The following is a 24448-nucleotide window of genomic DNA, read 5'->3' as shown; positions in this document are numbered from 1 at the left end:
GAAGCAGAACTGCGTCATGGTTAGTAGAGCATTTACATAAGGGCTAGTAGGAGCCGGTGTGGAGCTCTGGCTTCCAGCACTGGTGATGGCATTTGCAAGAATGGGCTCTGGCTCATCTCCTTCAGGGCCTCCCTGGGTGACCTGCTCACCTCCCTTCACCTTTCTGTGCTTCAGTTTGCTCACCTGTGAAATGGGGACAATAAAAGTAACCCCTTCATAGTCATTGTGAAGATTAATGTGTTAATTAAAAAAACACCTCAGACACCCCCGGGCATCCAATAAACATTACCTGATATTGTTGTTTTGTTATTACATTCCTGCAAGTTATGTCAGCAGGTATGAGTGTAGCAGACACTTAAGAAATAAATGCATCAGAACCTCCACATCTAAATGGGCTCTTTTCTTCCTCAGAATAGTCTCTGGTGGAAGGTGAGTCCTGATGTTGGTAGTGCTGCCTGGGCAGGATGTTTTGGGGTTGCCTTCCCTGGGAAGGCCTGTGAAGGCTGTAAAACTACATTCTTTAAATGGCTCCTGTACTGGCCAGTTTTTCTGTCATTTGAGTGAATGTGGGTTTGAATTTTTTCTTTCTTTCCCCCTCTCTCTCTCTCTCTCTTTTTTTTTTTTTAGCTAAAAGGCATTTGGAATCAAGCAAAAGAATGTTTTGGTTTAAAACCTTGTTTGAAAAGTGTACTCAGAAGCATGGTCATCGGGCCAAACTAAGCCAAGTTTTTGGTTTCAACATGCTGATTGTTTGGCTTCGGCTTTGGGAGTCAATAGTTGATACCTACTTCCTGCCACAGCACTTGTTCTGTACCTTATCGATTTGTCCTCAGAACCCCTGTCCACCCTGCCTCCTCTGTAAGTGGAACATCACTCGTACTTTGCTGCAGGGGTTCACTTGCCCGCAGGTTATATCCCTACAGAAATGCCTTTTGCCTTGAGTCAGTAGGATTATTTTCTGCTTCACTTACAGGTTTGTTTTTCACCCAAACCCTTTTGTTCTAATGGGCACTAGTTTTTACAGCTAGATATGTAATGTGTGTATCTACTCGCCTGGGCTTTTTAAAAGAACTTGATTGTGGGCAGGCCTCAGGCTTGCTGTGTGGACGTGCTGGAGCACAGTCTCACATCCTCGCTGTCCTCTTCCTTCCTCTCGGAGGAGGAATTCCAAGTGATGTGAAAATCAGCCTCAGACTTGAGAGTCACTCCTAAGTCAAGTTGCCAGTCTTGCTACAGAGTCAGTTTTTCCAGCTGCCTGTGTAATGGAAAATCTAAGTTTGTCTTGAAACATTCCCTGCTCTGCAGAAAGTCAACACTTGGTCTCCAGGATAGTTCAGGCCCTAACGCAGTTCCTCTGTGCTGTCTAGGTTGTGGCAGATCTGGTGTGGATGCCTCATGTCACTTATTAAAATCAGCCTGATAAGGATCATACAGACACTATGTGTGTGTGTGCGCGCGCACGTGTGTGTGCGTGTGTGTGCATGTGTGTGTGTGTGTGAGTGAGGAAAGCGGGTCTAAACAGTGATGTCATGTCTTTGGTTTGAAAAGCAGGGAGATTGCATGTTAAAAACAGTAAAAGCTGAGAGATTAAAAAAAAGCTTTCCTTTTCTTTTTTTGCAGTTACCATTATATTACAATAACGAAATCCAGAAAACTTGCATGAATGATTGCTGAAAAATAAAAACCAATTAACAAGTAAAAATCGGGACTTATATACAGCATTGTGATTGATATATATAGTTTATAAGTAGCTAGCTTTTTATATTTTATATGTAATATATGTAATAGTTATATATGTTATATATATATATAACATATAGTCTTGTAGGTTTATATATTAAATATATATAGCTTTTCTGTTTTCTCACAAACTTCTTTATGGCCCTTAAAAACTGTTTTTTGTTTTTAACCATGTTACTTTGACTTGCGTTATTCATAATTTCTCACTCTTTGGACCTTTTTTTTTTTAAATGGACAAATATGCATTTTTTCTGCTCTAAGCCCAGCTTGGTGATGTTACAGAACTTCCAGTTTTTCTTTTCTTTCTCAACATTTCAGGTGTTTTGTAATCTATTCTTTTTCTTTTTAAATTGAAGTATAGTCAGTTTACAATGTGTCAATTTCTGGTGTACAGCATAGTGATTCAGTCATACATGAACATACATATGTTCGTTTTCACATTCTTTTTCATTGTAGGTTACTACAAGATATTGAATAAGTTCCCTGTGCTATGCTGTATAAACTTGTTTACCTATTGTAATCTATTCTTCAACAGATGCCTAAGAATTAAATGAGTGGCAATACTTCAAAATAGTGATTTGTAAATACATATGTGCATCAGATCTTTTTGAATGTCTAAAAATAATTTTAAGGGAAATATTAAGTGTACTTCCGGCCATTTTAGACACATAGAATCTGGAGAATTTTGTTTACATGCCCCTCTTGGATGAAGTGGCAAGTCTTTGAAGGATGAAAGGTAGAAGTATCAGGTGTGGCTGTCTTCAGCTCTCTTCCCCACAAGGTCTAATTTGGTTGCTGGAACTTCAAAGCTGTGCCTTTAGGATCTTGATGTTAGTGATGGTGGCTGTGGGAGGATTTTAAGAAAAAAATCCTTGTAGAGTTCCCACCAGCGTGGTTTTAGGCAAAGGTGTGAGACACATAACCTCTTCCAACCTCTGGATACCAGCATCTTGAGCTTTTTCTGTTAAAACCTATTTGCAAGAGAGACTCAGAAACTCTTCTTGAAGTGAAAGAACTGTCGGTTTTAGTGCCTTCTTCCAAGGAGATTTGTATTTTATCAGAAAAGAAAATGTCAGTTCCAGGAATGAAAGTCTTTTTTTTTAAGTGGAGGAGTCCCACAGTTTGGTTCTAGTCCTGACTTTTGGAGGTTCTCCTCTGGTTCTCTTGGTTGAATTTGAAACAAACCCCTCTGCCCACCAAACCTCCCAAGAGTGAGTGAATCCACCCAGGGGCCAGCATCTTTATTAGAGTGTCAAAGATCTTTGCCACCCTCCAGGTCTGGTCACTTGGGTGACTGTAGTCACTCTCTGCATGCACTGGGACTCTTTTCCATCCATTTTTAAAGATACAAATCTGTTAATTCACCTGTCTTCCTGCAAAAAGCCAGAAGACAAAACCGGAAAACAAGCCCACATCACCCAGCTTTTCTGTAACATCCCTTGATCTTCAGTTGAAATCATGACCTCGCTGTCACCCAGCCCCGCCCCCATGATCCAGCCGTGGTTGGCTTGGTTTCGGTTCCTCAGAAATAGCATTCACTTCCACTTTCTTCCCTTGTTTTTTAAACATTTTGTTGACTTCTATTTTTCCTTCAGTTCTCCCCTTAAAATACCGCTTGTCAGGTAGAGCCTTAGATTAGAGACCATCCCACTGCATCACGTCCATCCCGTTGGTAGTACTTGCCTCTCTCGGGGTATCCCTGGTACTCGCGCAGTGTCTGGAGCGCAGCAGACAGTCGTTTTGCTGAGCACAGGGAAGCAGTGGTGTTGCAGGTAGTTTGAGTGCTTCTGCGTCCTCTGAGGGGCAGCGTGTCTGGTCTGTGTGTGCACAGACTTGTGCTCAAGGCAGATGCTTCTCGCCTGTTCCCACACCCTTCCCCGGCGCTGCCTTTCTTAGCTGCTGTTGAGGCAGCTGTTTATGGCCTGTGGCATGAAACCTACTTGCCATTTCCGATCTAGCAGAAAAAGCCGTAGCATTCCAGGCACGTAGGTTCTCGCCCTGATCTTTAGACATGTGGCCGCAACTCTGTCTGCCTTAGTTTGCACCCAGTCTGATGCAGGTAATCAGATGGTAACATGAGATATTCTTCCATGGAGGTAAAGTAAGAAATACTGAAATAGTAGTGATGGTTATCCAAACGTAAGGTGGTATAGTTACATTCAGTGTGCTTCGTATAGCAAATACTCATCTTGTGATCAGACACTTAAATAGAGAATAAAATGTAAATTTTTTGATCTGCACATATGTAAGTTTTCATTACAGACTTGCCACGTCTATATATGTGTCCTTTACAACAGGGAGTCTACTTTTCTTTCACAATTAAGTTGCTCTCTGGTCTAGTTCTTATGTTGCTAGGGAAGAATACGCTTCAAGGAGATAGGATGTAAAATCGCAGGAAGACGCCAGTTTTTATTTAGTTTACTGTCCTTCTGTGGCAGTGCTTCCTAAAGTATCCCCGTGGATCACCTGCATCAGAAACACCTGGGCTTGGTTAAATTGCAGATTCCTGCCCCCACAACTTAACTGAATCAGACTTTGTGAGGCCTGGAAATCTACATTATTAAATAAGCTCTGCTAGTTGGAGAACCACAGCCATATAATACCTGGTATATAGTGCGTCGTTAGTAAATATTGAACAGGATCTTTAACAATGTCTCATTCACTGGCCTTTTCAGTCTCACCTGAGTGTAACGATGACATCAGAAAACATAGCACTGCCACTGCTGTCCAATAAAAGGTGAAGACATTGTGGCTCAGGTTGGACTCAGTCAATGGCCTTATTCAGCTGGAGCACAGGCGATCAACAAGGTCATTGTTCCCAGAGGCTTACACACACTGGCCCTCTGGGCACAATGGCCCCTTGACCACAGCTGACATGGGCAGAAAGGAACCAGGCAAGGCGCTGGTCCACCCACCCCCCACACACACCCCCCGCCCATGGGTACTGCTGAGTGAAGGCCTGTCCTGTGGGGAAGGGGTGGTGCTGCTTGTCTAGTCCGGGTCCCCCCGAGTCCCTGCCCTCCCTGAATGGCCAGGATGCCAGGAGAAGACTTGCTCTGAGTAGAAAGGCAGAAACAATAACAGCAGCTAAAACTGGCATTGCTGAGCGTGCAGGACCTGCTTTCCTTGTAGTAGCTCATGTAATCAGCCCAAAGCGGGGCAAGTCCAGGGCATTGGTGAGAAAGCATTTCACAGCAAACTTTGGCCCTGGATGGACTGGCCCCGAGGAAGGTTACAGCTCTCTCTCCCATTCACAGCACAGCTTGCTCTGCACCCTCAGCCTTCCTTGATCTCCTTCGACTCTTTATGGCGCTTAGAGCTTGGACTGCACAATTCCATACCCAGAGTAATCATTGTTTTCTCTCATTCCTTAAGTGTTAATTCCATCTCACCAGCTAGAACAGAGATTCTCAGTGGCCCTAGTGTTTAGGACCTTTGTGGTTGTCGCAATGATGATGAGGAGTGTGTACATTAGCATTTCACATTCTGAGGGTGTGGGATTCTAAATGCCCCTTGGTCCTCGGGACAGTGAAGGATGTCTTGTCCAGAATGCTGATGCACCCCCTTGAGAAATGCTGCAGCTCTGCTGGTTGGCCTGCATCTTGTCCAGTGCTTCCTTGAGAATAGACCAGGCATTTATGATGTGATGAATCTGCATGGCGTGGCAGATGCAGTATGAGCTAAATTACATTCCGGGAGAATAAACAAATGGTTGAAGCCACCTTTCTGGCTGGCAGTTGTGCTCTGACACTGAAGCTGTCCCTCTTCTTGGATTGTGCTTCGCAGCTTCGCCCTTCCTGATGGTACAGTGGGGACAGGAGTTATGACCCAGACACTGGTGCTGAGCCGCTGCTGCCTTTCCATTCAGGAAACACTCTGATGTAAGAAATATCCCACTGCCTGTTGTCTTACAGACACTTTGGTCTCACAGAAATAAACAGGGTAATATATGAGTTAGATAAACAACGAGGTCCTACTGTATAGCACTGGGAACCATATTCAATACCTTGTAATGGCCTATAATGAAAAAGAACATGAAAAAAATATATATCTGAACCACCATGCTGTACACTAGAAGTTAACACAACATTGTAAACTGACCATACCTCAAAAAAAAGGGTGATATGAAATAAATGAGGTGTTATGTCATGAGACGGGGTGGCGACAGGGACTCCAGTCCTTTATCGCTGACACCATCCTGGGTGAGTGCTTTTAGCAGCAGGAGGGCTTGAGGTTTGGAGGGATGTGTTCTGAGCTCCCAGACCTTCTGGAGTTATATATTTTGCCTGCAGATCAGAAAGCTGCTGTGGAGAGAAAATTTTGAACTGAGGATCAGACAAGGTCAGTACAGGGTCCTGGGATGTTTGCTCACTCATATCAGTCATTCAGTTAGAGATATCAGAGAAGTGACAGGTGGTTAAAGTTCAGGAACACAAGAAGATGAAAAGAGGGTGACGCCACATCTTATTTTAAAGGACTAGGAGTTCAGCCAGCTATCTTGTTGAACTAATGATGTCCTATAGATGGGATTTGTGTATCTTGAAAACCAGATAATACTTAGACTAACAGTAAAGGCAACAATGAGAACAGACTGGAGAAATTCAGCCACAGGTGGTTGAGAGAAATGCAAATTGAAGTGACTCAAAGGGTGGGTTCTCCCTACGAGGCAGGCTTCCGGTGACCAACTGAGAAACAATGTGTTCTTCCTTTGACTCAGTGAGCTTACTTCTAGGAGTGATTTCTGAGGAAATGAGTAGAGCTCTGTTCAGAGGTTTAGCTCGGAGGTTGCTTAGTGAGCATTGTTTGAAACGAACCTTAGAAGCAACACAGATGGCCCCATCCCCCCAGTACCTTATAATTCATCTGTGTAATGGAATATTCTGTAACCATGACAGTAATGTGGAAGAAAATATTCATCTGAGACAAAATGTATGAAAAATAGGCTATAATAGAATATATAAGGCTAATGTTTCAGTAGAGAATCTATGTAAACATAGAGGGAAAAGAAAACCTAGGACGGCATTAATGAAAATGCTCACTTGGATTATCTTTCAAGTGGTTGAAATCCAAGTACCTGGAATTCTTTCATCGGGCTTTAGTACTTAAATTGTTTAATTTGAACATGTGTAGTTATTTCTGTAGTTAAACAGTTCAATACAGTAAATAAAAACATGATCAAATATATTAAAAGGAGCTTTGTCAACCTGCTGTCCAAATATTTCAATGTTTAATCATTTTAAAATCCAAACATTCCTGGTAGTTCTAAGGAACTATTAGTCCCTCACATTTTACTCTGAGTTAGTTGATCATTAGCACAGACGAAATAAGAGTTCTAATTAGTGGGAGTAAATGTGGGTGGGGGTCAATTAATGAGTGAGAAGCAAGGAGGCATATTAATAGAATTAAGAGGAATATAGATAATTATCTATATGTGAATACTAGCTACATTTCTCTAGTTTGAAACTCTGCGTAGGAAATTCCCTACTGAAACATCACACACTCATGTCTCTCAGAGTGGCTGGGGGATACCCACTCAGCCTAGGCTTGGTTCTCGTGCCTCCAAAGTGGCTGAATCAGAGATGTGAGAGCGTCTCCGGTGCTAGAACTGACTTTTAGAGGAATCAGGTTTCCAGCCAGCAGCCTAGTTCACCGTAGGCTTCTTAATTCTCAAAGGTTAGGCCAGAGTTGTATCAGTGAATCAGCCCATTAAGAATTTAAGTCTTATTTCAAGGAAATACTTTGCAGTAGCATGTCTTAGAGCATACTCTGTGGGACACTATTCTTATGGGAAGGCTCATGGGGAAAAACAAAGAAAGAGGATGGGACAGACAGATTTGTGAAAGGAGACTGGTCAGCATGTCCGCCAGCCCAGCCTAGCCCCAGCTCGCATCTCACATTTAGTATATGTATTAAGACTCCAGAAGTCTTGCCCTAAGGACATCTTTTGGGTTTGAGTTAACCCTGAGTTTACTAAATTTAGTTACCTATAGGGTTTTTTTTTTTCATATAAGGATTTAAAAAACTATTGAGGCAAAGACTGGATACTCTTTTTTTTTTTTTTAATGAAAGTGCTGGGAGTTGAACCCAGGACCTTGTGCGTGTTAAGTACAGAGCCTACCACTGAGCTAACACCCACCCTCCACGCCCAGATGGATACTCTTATATGTGAATATAGGGTGGCCTTTGTTTAGTGGCACCTTGTTCTAGCTAGAGCTGAGAGCTTTGAGTGTACTCCATGGGAAAATATCCACGTGGAGCGTACTCATTATTCTGGGAACACTGTGAAGTGAGGCCTGAGTTCACATAATAGTAAGAGGTGTCTCCCTCGGTTGGTGTTACACAACTTATAAAGACTGGTATAATTTAGGATTTTGTTTTTCTTAAAATCTCAAACGACAAAGGTTGGCAAGAAAAGCATATTCATTATAGTCCTCTGTCTTGTAATTTCCCTCCAGTGAATATATGTTAGTCTGTGGAACCTTCCTCCCCCAAAAGTTTTATTCATGAAACAATGGGCCTGCAGCATTTCCAGCCCATTTTCCCTTGGAAAGAGCAGGGTCGGCGGGCTGCTAACTCATCCTGTGGATGAAGGGTCCCCTGCCCCGCACCTGGCAGCTCTCTGCTCTCCCACACTGGAGCAGGGAGTTTGGGAGGCAAGAAGGGCCTGTGAGCCAGGGATGGTTCCTGCTGCTTCCCTGTGGACCTGGAGATACTGCGTTATCAGTGCGCCTGGGCCTGCGGGAAAGTCAGGGAAGCTGGGGTCAAGCTGGGAGCTGATGCCTGCAGGGCCAGTGCCACCTCCTCTGTCTGCTGTGATTCTGTTCCAGCTGAGACACAGAGGTGACTCTTTTTAAGTCTGGGGAGGTACCTGTGAGTTAAGACCTTTAATTTCTTTAACTCCACTGTGGGGCCCCAAACTTGGCAGACTAGGAATGTAGGAAGATAATATAGAAAAAAGAAATTTTCAGTCCTTAGACTCCTCAGTAGGAGAATGCTCATCTCGTACACATGTGGCCAGTCAGCGATACACTTGGCAAATCCAGGGAAGTGCGTGTAATGATTACTCTGGACAGGGTGCCTTTTTTTGACATGAGCAATAATGCAACTCAAACAAAACCAGATCCCTGGGAGGCTGACTGAGGTCCAGCCTCCTCTGAGGCTCATCATGGAACCTCAGGCTCCCTTCCTTCCCCACTGCAGCCCCCGCCTTCATGCTTCAAAGCTTACTCAAGTCCTCATGTGGCCCAGGTAAAAAGGAAGTGGGCCAAGAATGGGTTTTACCCAGAGGATTGAAAAGTTAACCATTTCTGGTGTACAACAAAGTGATTCAGTTATACATATACATACATACATATATATGTATCTTTAGAAACTAACATTGTAAATCAACTACACTTCAATAAAAATTTTTTAAAAAGATAATCATGCCAAAAATATAAACTGAAATGAATAAGTCTATCAAAAATATATAAGCACTTTATGGAGAAAATTATAAAACTCTTTTGGAAAATATTAAAGATCTAAATTAAAAAAAAGTTAAACATTTCTGAGTTCAGCAGGAGCAAAGAGTTTGTCCTGTTTTCGTCAAATGAGACTCACTTGGGGATGGGATTAAAGAAAAATATTCTTGAAAAGTAAACCTTTTAATTGAAACTTTTTGCCCCCTCTAAGATCCCAGTAAAACAAAGTGGAACACATTATCCACAAGGCAATTTTAGATAAGAAGCTGAACGTTTAGATGACTCTTCATTTGTTTCTTTGATAATTCTACACCAATTTGGTTCCAGTCACAAATGTGGGTGAATAAGATAAATGATACTCATCAGCAACCTTTGTATTTTCTATTCTTCCTTTCAATTTTCTGTCTGATGAGAATACACTTAAAGCATTGACTCATTTAATTCTATAGCTGGAATGAATCTGCAGATGCAGAAATCAAGGCCTCAGGAGGGAAAAAGATCTTTCGAGCTCATACATCTAGTTATCCATGGAATCCAGGGCTTGGATGTTTTTGCTGAACAGCAGAGTATAGGTAAAAGATCACGAGAACGCTCATACAAATTCCCAAGAGGCTACTTGTTTGGTCACACTCACATTGGTAAAGGGATGGAAAGGAGCATTCCTGCCACGTGATCTTTTTACCAACAGATGGGACAAAACCTCTCCCTCCCCATGAGTGATGTTTCCACTGTGGTGCTTCAGACAGGCACCTCTTCTTAACAAGTGTTTGACCTATTTCTTATGAGTAGCCAGGGCACAAATAAAAAGGACCAGACCCTTGTAAAAAATGATATTTGTTGTTTTTAATGGTGAGAATGACTCATTTGGCAATGTTTGCATGCCTACCATGAGCTGGAAACCATTCTAGTTGCTGTGGTTTCAAAGGTAAATAAGACAAGAAAACATTTTGTCAACTTACTGGTATATTTTGCCTGTTCCTTTTCTGTGTATGCACCTAGTTTCAGTCACATTGCAGGGATTTGAGAAGACTTTTGTCGTGTGCTGGTGTGGTGGCTCTTGCTCCTGGTTCAGGATTAATCATGCTAACAGACCTATAGAGCACCAACTTGGGGGCGTTTGTTTATCAAGCACTGCACCATTTTATTGCATACCCCTTACTAAATGCCTCAGGACAGCCAAAGTGCTGTTTATTGCCATATGCTTTTGAATGTCTTGTTAGTGAATAGGATCCACTTGGAATACAAGGATATCGGAATTTACCATGACAAACTGATACACAAATTACAGCACTTTCCTCAAATAAATAGAATAGTTTGTTGCTATCAAGAAAAGTAAAATTTGAGAAAGACTAAGATACAAACAGGTAGCCTGTGTACGTTCCTTTTAAAATACGAAATAAAGCCCCGAGCATTCTTTCAGGTGGCTCCTCCCCTTCCGGTCAATGGGTGATAATGGCATCTTCACTGGTAAGTGACACATCAATCTACAGGTGATGGCACTGACATGTAAACAGTGCCTGCTGCAGCCAAATGAGATGATGGGTATCTGAATAGTGAAATAATTGTTGACATTTCTGAAAACCTTTTATTTCAGTTACTTCTGGGATTTTGTGTAAAATGCATCCAAATAATTTTTCCTGAAAGGTCTTGCTTTGAGGACCAACTTCTTTGTGACATCTTCCTGCCCAATAGGTCATCTTATTTAGTACTTTAAAACTTGATAGAAGGAAAGGATGTTTATTTCTGTTATTGTCAGTGCCTCTCTGAGTACTTTCTCTGAGATACACTTTAATATTATATCACAGTAAAAAAATAAGAAAGCACATACTTCTGCATATATGGTATAACCAGTTGTTAAAAAAAGATGATTGTTTCTCTGTACCTAGGGGGAAAGGCCCTTTCCTAGTCTTCTTTTGATCAGAATTGTATGGCCTGCTCTGTTTCCCTTTTTTCTCTGGCTAATGGAAATTTGGGAATTTTACTGTTGAAATACACCAACAGTATTATCTCCTGGTTGGAAAATCAACTTTTTTTATTTCATGCCTTTATGTCTGTGACTTCCAAGTGTCTATGTGTATGTTATTGAATGTTGCCTCAAATCTTTCTTGCAGATGGGTAGCATGTAAATAATTTAATAAAATGAACTGCTAATGATAGTGTGATGATTTTAGATAAACCATTCATTTAGCTTGTAGCTTTGAGATTTTTGGACAGAAAATTACATACAGCTTTAATTGGCTAAAAGAAGGCCAGGGAATTTGGAGGAAGCATTAGGGCCAGAAAATTCTGATATAGCCCATTTAAGCACTCAAGTTATATGTGTATTTTAGCAGTCAGTATTACAGTGTGACTGATCATTAATTTAGAAACCTCTTATTTAACTAGTGTACATCAAAGCAATGTGCAGTTTTTCATGGGGGTGTGATGATGATTGAGGAGCATGGTGACTATCTAAAGCATTTAATATGTAGATGGACTGTGCTGCTTTTTTGCTTTAAAGAAAATAATGAGAATTAGACAAGGAGATTGCAAAGGACACTGGGAAAAGAAAAATCTTTTTTCACGTGGGGAATTGAAGTGCACAGCAGGCTTAGTCATGCCCTCCTCTGCGCCCTCCTGCACTTGACTCCCTTTGCCAGAAGCTCTAATTTTATGCTATTGTAATTATTTGTTTACAGTCTGCATCTCTATTAAACCAGAGTTGGCCCAGCCTTGTTCTTCTTTGTGTCGGCTGTATCAAGCACAATGCTAGCAGTAAGTTTTTCACATACATGATTCATGTTTCTGAAATAGCAGATTAGAAGGCATATTTTAGGCCAGTAAGTATTTCAAAATATTGGCAAATATTTCGAATAGTCAAAAGGGTCTGGGAGGCATTTTTTTGCCCCCAAAGTGTAATCTCTGTTCCAAAAAAAAAAAAAAATTCAGAAAACCTGATTTCCTGTAATCTCACATTTCTTAAAATTATTTAGTTGCAAGGAGCCTTTTGGTTCTGAGGCTTGCTTGAATGGGAAGGGATACTTCCTTGAGCACCCTTCACACCTTGTCTCTCCTACATTTTTGTACTGTGCTGGTTGTCAACGTGACCTGTATTTATTAAAGGCCTACAGTATACTCATCCATGTATTATGCTGAGGATACAGTGGTAACCAAAATGTGGACTCTGCTGTCAAGGATGGAGTTTATATTCTGGAAGTATTAGAGGACGACTCAAGTCTTAGAATTTACACAGAGAACTTCCTTGCTGCCACCTTTTATTCTTGAGGGCAGGTTGACACAGAAAACCATAAGTAAGAAAGTTTGAGAGTCATTGATTTGAGTATTTGTGATAAGGATTCTCTGCTGGAGAGAAAACTAGAAAAGGGTATTTTGATTGACCTTTTCCTTCTTTATCTGCTGTATCCCAAACACATACTTTGTGCTGTGCCATCGATGTAATTTCATTTCCACAGTGTCCCAGCTCTAAAACCCAGTTTGTTCTTGTGGAAATCTTACCCTTTTTGGAATGCCATAGCAATTTATAAATCAATCCTCTCTGATAGTCTTCCCAAGGGACATTATGACTATACTAGATGATAGAATGAAGTCTGTAGTAATATGTCACTTTGATGAGTGACATATCATGACCTTTCAGTGATTTGGGCTTCTTTGAAGCACAGAACACATCTTGGGGATGAGAACAGGTTTGCACTGAATGTTGCTCGGTGAAATTCCAATTGGTGCCAAGGAAATGCTTTGTGGAGTGATTGTGTCTGATCCCCAGATTGCACTCCTGTTTGCCTCACTCATGTGTCTTCTAGTTTTAAGCAACGGTTACTGCTGCTTATTCTGGGTACATCACTTAACCCCCGAGAGGCTCAGAATCCTCATCTGTAAAATTGCCATCATTTGACGAACCTCTGAGTGCTTTCGAAAGTAGCATAACATCTATGAAGTGCCTGTTACAGGACTAGGAACAGAATAGGCCCTCAGTACACAACAGCTGTTCTTATCTCTTAAAATGGGAGACTTCTTTATTCCCCAGCATTTAGAAGCTCAGATTTATACTATTTTTGAGTTACAATCATTCATTCTTACTAACGTGAGTCTGCAGTGCATTTCAAATCCCGTAAATTGCATTCTTCTTAGTCTATAAGCTGGTATTGTCTACTTGTTGGTGTTTTTCCATATGGCTTAGGACTGAGTCTTGAAGCAAATTAGCAGTTCCTTAATTATTTTTATTATGATTTTACTTATATAGTCCTTAGTGCCAGATACTGGAACTAAGTTCTTTACATAAATTATCTCATTTAATCCTTAGAGTCAAGACACTGAGGTACAGAGAAAGGTCAAGTAATTTGTTCAAAGCCACATTGGAGAACCTCTGATTGAAACCCAGGCGTGTCTGACTTCTCAGTCCAGGTTCTGAGAGCTTCTCTCTCCCTTTGGCATGTGTTAAATCACTGCGAAGATGGCCCTTCAGAGTGGCAGACACCAGTGTTTTGTGGATGGCTTTCAGTCTGGCTTGGTACGATGTGCATAAACACACCATTCTGTAGTCAAAGGGCTCGTGCTCTGAGATAGGTGTTAAGAAAGCACAACTTGCTCGTGAGCACTGCACTGTGTGTTCCTGCTGGGCCTTTATTATTGTCTGTCCTCGCTCTGGTTCTTAGTGATCGAGTCTTGGAGGAGGCAGTATATTGAGCAGTTAAGAGCCCATGACTCTGAAATTGGACAGCCCGACTTGAATCCCAGCTCTGTCAATTACAAGCTGTGTAAGGTAGAGCAAGTTACTTCTCGTCTCTGTGCCTCAGTTTCTCATCCATAAATTAGGGACAATAAATAGTACTTAGTTTTAAAGGGTTGTTGTGAGGATTAAGAGTACACACACACACACACACACACATGCAGATGGTGCTTAGGGTACTTAGAATGGTGCCTGGCACGTAGTGAGTATTCTGCAGTGTTTGTGGTTAGTCATGATGCTGTTCTTTGGGCATACCTCTGGGCAGTGGCATTTTTGTCTTCCTGTTCTGCACGGAGCCTGCCCCGGTGCTCTACAACGGTGGACGCTTGTAAAAGTCTCTAGAGGGGATGGCTGGGCATGGCTGGGCATGGCTGGGCTGAAGTTGAATGCACACCCAATTCTTTTTGTCCTGAAGCTGTATTTGCCTCATTGACATAAGCACTCTCTCTGGACTTTAATAGAAACATAGACTAAATAAAAGTTGACCCACGCAAGGTTAAAATTCTTTGTCAATGGTAATAGCTGACATTTGCTAAGTACTTACTATGTGGCAGACATAGGCTAATATTTTTATGATTAACTTACTGAGTCTTTCCAAGAGCCCCGTGAGGCAGGTATTAGCCCATTTTACAACCAGTAAGTTTCACGTGCATTCGTCTTATCCTGTGGTTAAGAGATTGGACTTTGAATCAGGGGAGACCGTGTGAAGCCCACAGCACCAGCAGAGCTGAGCTTCCGCCGACCTTTAGCTTCTAGTAAAGCACTCAATAAACAGTTGTGTTATCTGTTATTATTGCAACTTCCGTGAGGCAGAATCATGAACACCTATCCTACTCTAGTACAAATGTGAGAGCTCTGAACATTGGTGATTAGCACAGCGGTCATGTATGGGTATGCAGACTGCATATTCCTTTGTTAAAAATTCTTGCTTTGGGGAAAGTCTTCATCCTGAAGCTAAAATTTTCATACTTTAGGTTAAAACTATTTTGTCTGTGCTTCCTTGGGTGGAAAAGGAAAACTGCGGTCCATTGCTCTTCGCAGGGTGTGCTTAAAACGATGCTAAATGGTACATCTTCCTTGTTTTCTCTTCCCAAGGTTGAACTTTCCCCGTGGATTTCATACTTTTCATCCCTGTGGGTTTCATCTACTTTTGATCCTCTTCCATTTTTTTCTCTAATTTTCCCCAGAAGGGTGGAGCCCAACGTTGGTCACTGTGACCCTGGCTGCTGTTTCCCGCAGCCTGAGTTTGCCCATCCTCCCTCCTTCACAGTCAGGGTCTGCGACGTGAAGAAGGGTAGCCTGGGTGAGGCGAGGGGCCAGCTGGAAACACTCATCCTCTCTGCTTCACTCTTCCCGAGACTGTCGCCGGGCCATTGGTGAGGCGGCTGGCTACGAGTCCTGTTCATGCCTCCTTTGTTAGGTCCCCAACTCCACAGTCTGGGGCCAGAAAGGGGCATATTGAGTCAATGAGCTTCAGGGCCCACATGGACCACAACAGGTCTTCTCCATATTAGACATGCACATTGCAGCACATCGATTCCTGTAGAGTGACTTTGCCTATTCCCGAATCCTCACTTAGTTTGTGTGGGAGCTAATATATTGCTCCTAACAGAGCATCAATCCCATTGGTTGCACAATCCACAAACTTCCTGAGGATGGAATCTGGAAATATTCCAGATTCTTCCCTTTGAGGAGTCCTTTTAATCTTTGATCCAATACACATTTTTCTGTTGTTCCGAGTAGGAACATTCTTCTGCATCTCCCCCACTACTTTTAAACACTTACTGCTTGAGCCATGTGTATATTCCTGGATTCTTAGAAATTGCCCTCTGTCTTGATGAAATATTTTGTTCTTTATTATCAGTATCACAGTTGATGTTAGTTGATGAGTATCTTTATGGCATCCTCTTCTGAAGAATTCTGATGAGCTTTTCCCAACTTATTCTTACCCTTTTAGTGTTGTCATAGGATCATCATCTGTTGCCGTTCTGGGCCTTTCCCTGGAAGCACCAGCTATATGGTCAGTTTTTCAGTTGCGTATGTTAAGTGCTGTTTATGGAAAGCCCGCAAGCTCTTTGACCCCACCGCTCACGGGCTGTGTAACCCTGGGGAGGCTGCTGACTCTCTCCCCCCGCTTGCTTATCTGCAGGGCAGACTGAGAACAGCACCTCCTATGCGGAGTTAGTGTGAGCACACAACGAGCTAGTGCATGTTGAATACCCCTAGTGCTTAGCACACCGTAAGTCCTCAGTAAACGTTGTTATCATTGTAAAGGTGAGCACAGGTGTCGTGAGAGTACTAACATTGAATTATTAACCCAGCTTTGAATGGTGATCATGAAATACTGCCCAGAGGTTGTCAAGCCTCAGTGATTTAGTCAAGAGAAGAAAGGGAGGGAGGGGTGTTTCATGAAGAGGAAATGGCTCCACCGTTTTGACTAGGGATGGGGCATAAAGCCTTAGGAGGTGAGGTGGAAAGGTGAGCAGGGAGTAGGTCACAGAGGTCTTGTTCTGTGAGGTCCTGGGGCTCTGACTGTATTACTGGGAAATGGGGAACCACTGAAGAATTTGAACCACTAGAGAGCTGGACACATGCTGTCTTGAGGAAACCATTAGAGAGCTGGACACATGCTGTCTTGAGGAAACACAGCTCAACAGGGTCCACATGGAGATGCTGAGACCTGAGAAGACTGATCTAAGTAAGAGTCCCTCTAGGATGGAGAGTGCCCGAATGGTGAGATGGGCAGAAGGACAGAGGAACATCGTCCTTACAGAGGATGCTCGCCTTTAAGTTCTAGGGGACCTGAAGTAAAACTGAAGAAAGGTATAACTTCGATGCATTGATTCCTGTAGAGAAAATGAATTAGATGGGCTGCAATGTGCATATCTAATATGGAGAAAATCTGCTCAAGAAGTAGAAAGAGGGTGTCCCACATTTCTGCCTGGCGCACTGTGGGAAGGCTAAGTGTGCATGTGCGCCATGGGCGCAAGTCTGCTTGTATAGAGAAAGACCTAGTCTTCTGTGACGGCAAACTCTTCTTTTCTTACATTTCCTCTGTGATGAAAAGACTGTGCTTGTTTGCCAATTTCCTTTAGATTAACTTTGTATCTGGGGTTGCAAGTTTTCTTTTTGACTACTTTTTCTGATTATTTTCTCACCAATGGTTAGGAGTGGAAATGGAAGTGCATCAGAAACTGATTTACAGGAAAAGGAGTCTTCTCCCCACCCCTAAGTACATACATATAAACAAGAGAAATAAAGAATAGCACTTAACTTTTGTTGCTTTGGCTAGACTATGTAGTGTTTTATTATGCCATTTGGAGGAAGAGTTATGGAAATACAGGGAAATATATGTCAGAGTGATAGCCAGCTGGCTATCTGAAGTATCAGCTTTCTGGAAGGAATAGAGACATTTTTTTTTTCTGTCATTCTGTTTAGAACTGCCTGACTGCTAGAGAGCATTTCTCTTGCCATAGTGCTGTAATAAAGGTAAACACATACATTTCTAAGAAATTTTTAGAAAGAGAGTTTCTTTGAAATGTTGAAATAAAGAGCATTTGTTATATGCTCCAAGTGTTTGATTCTTAACTCTTCCCAAGAGAGCAGCCCTGTGTTGCTCAAGCATCACTTAACATTGAAGGCATAAAGAGAAATAGGAAGCTGGTGCTGGACTTGCCCTCCACTGGGAAACTAGAAAACTGGACAGCACATGAGGCAGTTGGCTGTCAATCACTGGACGGCAGGTGGCCAGGATTTTGATCCTTGAGAGAAGAGGGTCATATGAGGCAAGACCTGCATTTGTCCTGGTTTTCTGCTGGAGCCTGTTCCCTGCTGTGGTACCAGGAGAGGGAGCCTCGCAGAGCATGGTGGTCTCGCAAGTTCAGGGCTGCTGCTGAATGGGCTGGAATGTGTGTGGCTGGAACCCAAGAGGAAGGAGCTACAGGAGGGGAACCCAGAAGCTGGGGTGTGTGTACGTGCAGGGTGAGACCCAGCAGAGAGCAGCTGCTCCCAGGCTGGGAAGAGAATGGCCATAGCAAGGGTCATGCAGGGCAGAGAGAAACGGAGAGTTCTGGCCTGGTCGGGGTGTGGAGAAACCTCACAGAGCACCTTAGCCATTCCTGAGACACCAGGAGGACCACACTTTAGGACTAAGGGCTATACACCAGGACTAAGGACATAACTGAAATAGACCTCGTCTTTTGAAAACCAAGCCTGACAGAATCGAGAGGATCTGCCTGTTGTGTGGCTGCCATTAGAACCAAACTGAACACCTTCCAGGTGTCTACCTGATAATAGAAAAGCAGCAAAGAAGCAGGAAAATGTGACTCACTTAAAATGGAAAGTAATCAGTAGAAATAGGCAATGCCTTTAAAACCACGTTATGCTAGATCTCAGTCTCTAACACCATCCTCCACTGAAAGGAAACTAGAGCTTTTGGAGAAATATCTGCATCTCGGGCAGAGACAGAGTAATACAAGATGAACCCAGAACTTTTTTTTAAGGTCTAAAAGTAAGAAAATAAAATTAAAAAAAAAATGATGAGGTCATGCCACAACAAAGGTAAAGGAGCCAGCTTAAACGGTTGCCCACTGGCTAAATCTGAGACAGTCTGAGCACCAAAATAATTAGGTACAGTGATAAGTGATAAACTGTTGAAAAAGTAGGACATCACATATCCTTACTGATCATAAATTGGTAAGTAGATGAACAGATAGTGTAAACTGCTGAGTCACAAATGGTAATGTGGAGAGAATGCTGGAGTTGGAACAGTTCACACATTGCAGCCATCATAGCAAAGTTCAGATCAGGCAAGGATCACCAATGGATGCTCATCTACAGGGACAAGACTTTTGATGAGGGACAAGATATTTGCATGGACTTAAAGTGTCTCCCCACAGATAACTTACTCATTGCAAAGGGAAAAAAAATTTTCTCTGGAGAAATTGGGCTGGGGTGATCAAAATTTGTATCGCCAGGGGAGAGACACACAGACTTCCTATGCCTTCAGCTCTGACACCAGGAGAAAACGTCACCTCTGTAGTTTTCTGGCTGATACTGCATAACCTTAATTGAATCATGAGGAAATGTCAGTCAAGTCAAAATGGAATTGTTTTATTAATTTAAAAAAAGGGGGGGACTATATTCTTCTAAAGTGTCAGTGTCATAAAAGGAGAGCTATGTGTTTCAGATTAATGGCAGCTAAATGCAATACCTTACCCTGGACTAGATCCTAAATTGGAGGAAAATGAAATGCTGTAAAGCACATTATTGGGTTAACTGAATATGGTAGTCAATTAAAGTATTGTATCAGTATTAAATTTATTAAGATCGATAACATTATTGTTATGTAAGAACATCCCTATTCTTAAGAAGTAAATTCTGAGGTATTTAGAGCCATGATGTATGGAACTTATCTCCACGTGGCTCTGAAAGAAAAAAACCAAAAAACCAAAAACGGTGAGTCAATGTGTGTCTGGAGAGAGAGAGCGAATGATTAGGTATACAGTGGGTTAAATGTTAATAGTACGTGAATATGTGTAAAAAGTACTTGGCATTCTTTGTACTATAATTATTCTGCAACTTTTCTGTAAACTTTAAATTATTTCTAAAAGAGAGAGAGAGAAACAAAGAAAGGTGCAGTAATTATGACTTAAAGAGAAAAGGAAGGTGTGTGAAAAAAGATGCATGTGTTTCTTAACTGTCTTGGTGTGGATTTTCTACCCTTTGGTTTGTCTCTGGTAAATAAACATTTAATCCTATGGCAGTAGCTGTGTCACTCAGCCGGCAAAGCCACTTCTGTATCTGTTGGCTAAGAAAGTATATCTAGTGAAGGGGACATAATAATACTGCTTTTCAGATTGAAACCATCATATCATTTGGTGCCGTGGAAGAGTTTGGAATGAGGAGTCATGGAGGTGGTTCTAATTCCTCCTCTGATCTTTGCCGGCTGAACGGTCATTGGAAAGTTCCCCAACCTATGGAAAAGTGGGCTGCTGCATTTTAAAATAATGCTTGCCTAGTCTCAATATCTTACAGCTCAAATTAGAAAATGCATGTGAAAGCTCTTTGTAAATAATATGATTTATTCTACAAACATTAAATTACTGTTAATAGTTTTGGTTAAAGATGAAAATTGGCGTAGACCAAAGTAGAGATTTTCCTTAATTTGAGTGCCCCCTCTTAAATGTCAAAATTGATTATACAAGAGTGTTCTTTTTTCTGTTGGATCCTTTGGTTTCTTCTGGTTGCCTCCCTTCTAATTTCCTGCCTTTATTATTCCAGGCAAAGCTTCAGTGGCTGAAGGAGTTGTGGATTTTCTGAATTTCAGGAACAGTAAAGCAGGCGACAGAAGAGAGTGTATAAAAGACAACACGTAAGTCAAGCTCAGTGTTTATCCATTCTCACACATCTCGTGAATCTGAGGTTCCTAAGAATCGCTCCTGCTTTGTTCTGAGATTGTGTGTGAGGCTCTGATGGATGGCAGGATCTTTCAGATCGTCAGCATGCCCCAGGTCAAAATCAGCCAAGGAAAGGCCAGTATGGCTTGGGGAAGGAAGGAGAGGGGTTGAAGAGGTTGGCTTCCTCATCAGGGGAGGAAGGCAGCTTAGGCCAGCGTGGTGGAATGCGCAAAATGAGGGGCACAGGAAACAGTGTCTGCCTGAGTCACTAGAAATGACAGAAACGGGCGCTGCCAGGTCCAAAGTCACATAAACCAGGGAGGAGGGCTCCAGGGAGGTCTGGGAGAGTCATTCCCTGTCCTCTGGAATTGTTTTTGATTGAGGCTCTTTATCAGGGAAGATTACAGTTACCAGATCTGTCCCCTTCTCTGGAGTTGAATTGTCTAGGCCAGTGCTTCTCAGAGGATCAGTCTCAGATGAGATTAAGAGCTTACCCTAGAACAAACATAAGCCAGGAAGCTGCTTCTGCCATTGAGACAGTTCACAGCTGAACTAAACAGTGTTCTTGATGTGGTAGTTGATTTCCATTCCGGCAGATAATTACCATGTCCATGTATGTATCCAAATAATATATTGCCTAGTTTTCTTTGTTTTTAAGCTTAATAAGAATGATATATTGAGTGTAATAGTCAGCAACTTGCATTTTTTCATTTAGTTACATTGTTAAGAGTCACTTGTTGCATGTTATGGTAGTAAATTAATTTTTATTGCTAAATAAAATTCTATTCTGAAAATCTATCATAGTCTATATTTTGTTCCACTTCCTTCCAATATTTGGTATTTAATTGCCATTCTAGTGGGTATAAAATAGTGTATCATTGTGGTCTCAATTTGCATTTTCCCAATTAATAGTAAGATGGAGCATCTTCATCTTTTTGTGTGTGTGCGTGTGTCCCTTGGAGAACAGAGTTTGTGACTGTAAAGTAGAGAAAATTTTCAGTCTTTTCTTCTACAACTTAGTACAGTTTTGTTTATTTCTGAGTTTTTGGTTTTAGTTTTGAAATATAGTTTAATATCTCTTTTAACTATCTTGCAGTTTCATTCTTTTTGATTGAAATTTTTATTGATTTTTATTCTCATTTAATTTTTTTCTCTGATGTTTCAGAAATTATGCATTTTATTTCTATTCTTCTAATGATTATCCTGAAAGTATACTGTGCACACTTAATAATTTTAAAATCAGTCAGTAGTTAAGGTATTCTAATCCCCTTCCAGAATAATACAAAACTCATAGGACACCAAAGAAGACTGTCTCCTTCTGTACTTCAGTGTTCTTTTCAATCAGTTCTGTTTCCTCACACAAATTAGACAATGGTTATTGTTTAGTGATAGTATTTGGTCAGCTTTTCTGTATGTTTGCCATATCTTGACTCTCTTTTCTTCTTCCATCCTGAACCTTTCCTCTGATGAGATTTGCCTTTTTTGGAATATTCTTTCCTTAGGATCTTTTGGTGATAACAGCTCTCAATTTTGGTTTTTGTGAAAATGTCTTTATTTCACTCTTGTAGTTGTTAGTTGATAGTAATTTTTCCTCCCAGCACTGTGAACGTATATACTGTTCTATTGTCTTATGGCTTTCCTTTTTGCTCTTAGGAAATTTATTGTTAGTCTTTTGTTTGCCATTTTTAGTAGGTGATCTGGCTTATTTTGAGATTGTTCATTTTTCATTGGGGTTCTGCAGTGTCTTTTGTGTAGCTTTCTTTTTTTTTTTTATCCTGTTTATATTTGTTGTGTTTCATGTATTTGTGGCTTCATATTGTTCATCAGCTCTGAAAGTTTCTCAGCTATTAATGCTTTGAATATTGTCTCCTTCGTTTTCTTTATTGTATCCTTCTGATTTTGATTAAATAGATGTTAGAACTTATCTTTTTTTCTTCATGTCTTTTAATTTGTATTTGTTATTTTCTTCCTTGTCTTTCTCTGCTGCATGGATTCTTAAGGTTTAGCTTCCAGTTCAGTAAATCTCTTTTCAGCTGTATTGAATCTTTTATTTAACCCATCCATTGAGTTTTTAATTTCAATGATTATATCCCTTCATTTCTGAAAGTTCTTTTTCTATTCGAAATCTATGTGAATTTTTTTTGGTGATCTCTTTTTGCTTGCACATTTTCTTTTTCCTCCATCTTTCATATCTTTAAACATCACCAAACACAGCTAGTTCATATTCTGTGTTTGATAATGCCAGTATCTGAAACTCTTGGTGGTCTAAATCTGTGTCTGTGGCTTGTTTCCTAGTGTGCATGGTGAGTTCTAATTGTGTGCTAATATTTGATAATTATATCTTGGAATCTGGAGGTCTTCTTGAAATTTGTGTTTGTTTGTACCAGGAGCGAGGAGGATGCTACAGATCCAGGACCACTTTTGTTTCCTTGGAAATCCTAGTTTCAGGTTGGGCTCTTCCCACCTGGCTGAAAGCTCAAGGTCTAGATGCCCCTTTTCATTGCTGATATTTGTAGTTTCCTCCAGGGCAGCTGCTGCTGTCTTCTCTGCTCAGGTTTCAGTGCACTGTTCCTGCCATGCCCCACCCCACCCCACCCCCGCCACCGGGATTTGTTTCTCTACCTGGAGCTAACCAACGCGTTAAAAAGTATTGTTAACAATAATTTATCCAGAATCTAATTACAGTATAGAGGATGGGCTCTGCAAATATCTAGTCCACTGTAATTCCCAAATTAGTAGTGCCCAAATGATATTTTATTTTTTTATTAAAGAAAGCTTTTTTTAGTGGAGGTACTTGAACCCAAGACCTTGTACATGCTAAGTATACACTCTACCACTGAGCTATACCCACCTCTACCTCAAGCGATATTTTAAAATCAACTTTCTGTATGTGCCCTTCATCAATTTTTTTAAATCCTTTAAACTTTATATGGTGAATTACTTTATTTCACTGAGGGATTAGAAAATAATGAAATAGTGATCTCTTTGAGAGCTGACTATATTCATATTACATATATATCCTTACACCTTTGCCTGGATTCTTTTACTGCTTGATCTATTGAAATTTTTTAATTCTTTTTTTTTTTTGGTGGGGGCAAGTGATTAGGTATATATATATATATATGTATATATATTTTAAAGGAGGTACTGGGGATTGAACAGAGGACTTTTTTTTTTAATTGAGTTATAGTCAGTTTACAGTGTGTCAATTTCCAGAGTAGAGCACAATTTTTCAGTTATACATGAACATACGTATATTCATTGTCACATTCTTTTCACTGTGAGCTACCACAAGATTTTGTATATATTTCCCTGTGCTATACAGTATAATCTTGTTTATCTATTCTACATATGCCTGTCAGTATCTACAAATTTCAAACTCACAGTCTGTCCCTTCCCACCCCCTTCCCCACTGGCAACCACAAGTTTGTATTCTATGTCTATGAGTCTGTTTCTGTTTTGTATTTATGTTCTTTTTTTTTTTAGATTCCACATATGAGCGATGGTATTTTTCTTTCTGTTTCTGGCTTACTTGATTTAGAACGACATTCTCCATGGACATCCATGTTGCTGCAAATGGCATTATGTTGTTGTTTTTATGGCTGAATAGTATTCCATTGTATAAATATACTACATCTTCTTTATCTAGTCATCTGTCGATGGACATTTAGGCTGTTTCCATGTCTTGGCTATTGTAAATAGTGCTGCTATGAATATTGGGGTGCAGATGTCTTTTTGAAGTAGGCTTCCTTCTGAATGTATGCCCAGAAGTGGGATTCCTGGGTCATATGGTAAATCTATTCCTAGTCTTTTGAGAAATCTCCATACTGTTTTCCACAGTGGCTGCACCAAACTGCATTCCCACCAGCAGTGTAGGAGGGTTCCCTTTTCTCCACAGCCTCTCCAGCATTTGTCATTTGTGGCCTTTTGAATGATGGCCATTCTGGCTGGTGTGAGTTGATACCTCATTGTAGTTTTGATTTGCATTTCTCTGATAATTAGTGATATTGAGCATTTTTTCATGTGCCTATTGATCATTTGTATGTCTTCCTTGGAGAATTGCTTGTTTAGGTCTTCTGCCCATTTTTGGATTGAGTTGTTTGTTTTTTCCTTATTAAGTCGTA

At 41.0% G+C, this 24448-nt stretch overlaps 1 protein-coding gene across 14 annotated transcripts in view; it reads left to right on the top strand.

Moving 5' to 3' along the window:
• The window catches only part of SGMS1 (sphingomyelin synthase 1), a 264644-nt gene that overhangs the window by 67910 nt on the left and 172286 nt on the right, over positions 1 to 24448 (top strand). For 10 of the 14 annotated variants that reach the window (XM_072971533.1, XM_072971541.1, XM_072971531.1 and 7 more), the window contains one exon: positions 20209 to 20299. The gene's annotated coding sequence lies outside the window, so the exon portion shown is untranslated. Of the gene's footprint in view, positions 1 to 5526; positions 5622 to 11935; positions 11955 to 20208; positions 20300 to 24448 lie in introns of those variants that run through there. The other 4 variants (XM_072971539.1, XM_072971535.1, XM_072971534.1 and 1 more) reach the window with 2 other exon arrangements.

The sequence above is a fragment of the Vicugna pacos genome, chromosome 11 (assembly GCF_048564905.1).
Source record: "Vicugna pacos chromosome 11, VicPac4, whole genome shotgun sequence".
Lineage (NCBI taxonomy): Eukaryota > Metazoa > Chordata > Mammalia > Artiodactyla > Camelidae > Vicugna > Vicugna pacos.
Note: the sequence above shows the minus strand (reverse complement) of the source record. Positions and strands in the feature narration are given on the sequence as shown.